The sequence below is a fragment of the Sinocyclocheilus anshuiensis genome, unplaced genomic scaffold, assembly GCF_001515605.1.
Source record: "Sinocyclocheilus anshuiensis isolate Anshui unplaced genomic scaffold, SAMN03320099.WGS_v1.1 scaffold354, whole genome shotgun sequence".
Taxonomy (NCBI): domain Eukaryota; kingdom Metazoa; phylum Chordata; class Actinopteri; order Cypriniformes; family Cyprinidae; genus Sinocyclocheilus; species Sinocyclocheilus anshuiensis.
In genome coordinates, this window is record NW_015544195.1 from 1,841,664 (window position 1) to 1,842,338 (window position 675).

Consider the following 675-nt stretch of genomic DNA (forward strand, 5'->3'; position numbering starts at 1 on the left):
GTTAGCTGGGCCAGTGTGTGCTGTGATTGGCAACACTTGGCGCCTGGTCGGGAAATGTCATGCCCCTTAGCCCTTACCATAGCCACCTGCAAGCTTCAGTGTAAATATTGTGTGAAAAATCTAATTAATTTGAGCGCGATTGAAACCCGGATGATTGTAACCACTCTAAGTTCGTCTGCCTTGGGAAAGCTAGCGTGTCTCCAACATAGTGATAACACTCATTGCCTTCTCTAGTGCAGCTCAACCAGGTCTCGTCCCATTCGTCGATCTTTGTAATATCACAAATCCCGGAAAATATGCGTTGTAGTCCAAACGAGTCATTCGTTGTAGTTTTTGAAAAGTGATTTCTGTTAAATAAAATATCTCCTTTTGAAGTGGACTTTGAGCTTTGTAACTTTGAAGATTTTTTTATGCTTAAACAGCAACATTACAGACTAACTAAAGTTGAAAATGTGAAAAAGCATAATAGGACCCCTTTGGCAATGTGACAAGTTGTACGTTAAAGTTTACAGTTTACTTTCAGTTCTTCCAAGCATTTAGGTTTAAATATACAAGGCAAATATAAATGCACATTTAATTAAAATGTAACCATTTTTTATTATTCATTTTGGACTTTTTACAGCATGTTTTACATAGATTCTAGATGGAAGCTCCTGTATCAGTAAACAAATGTTT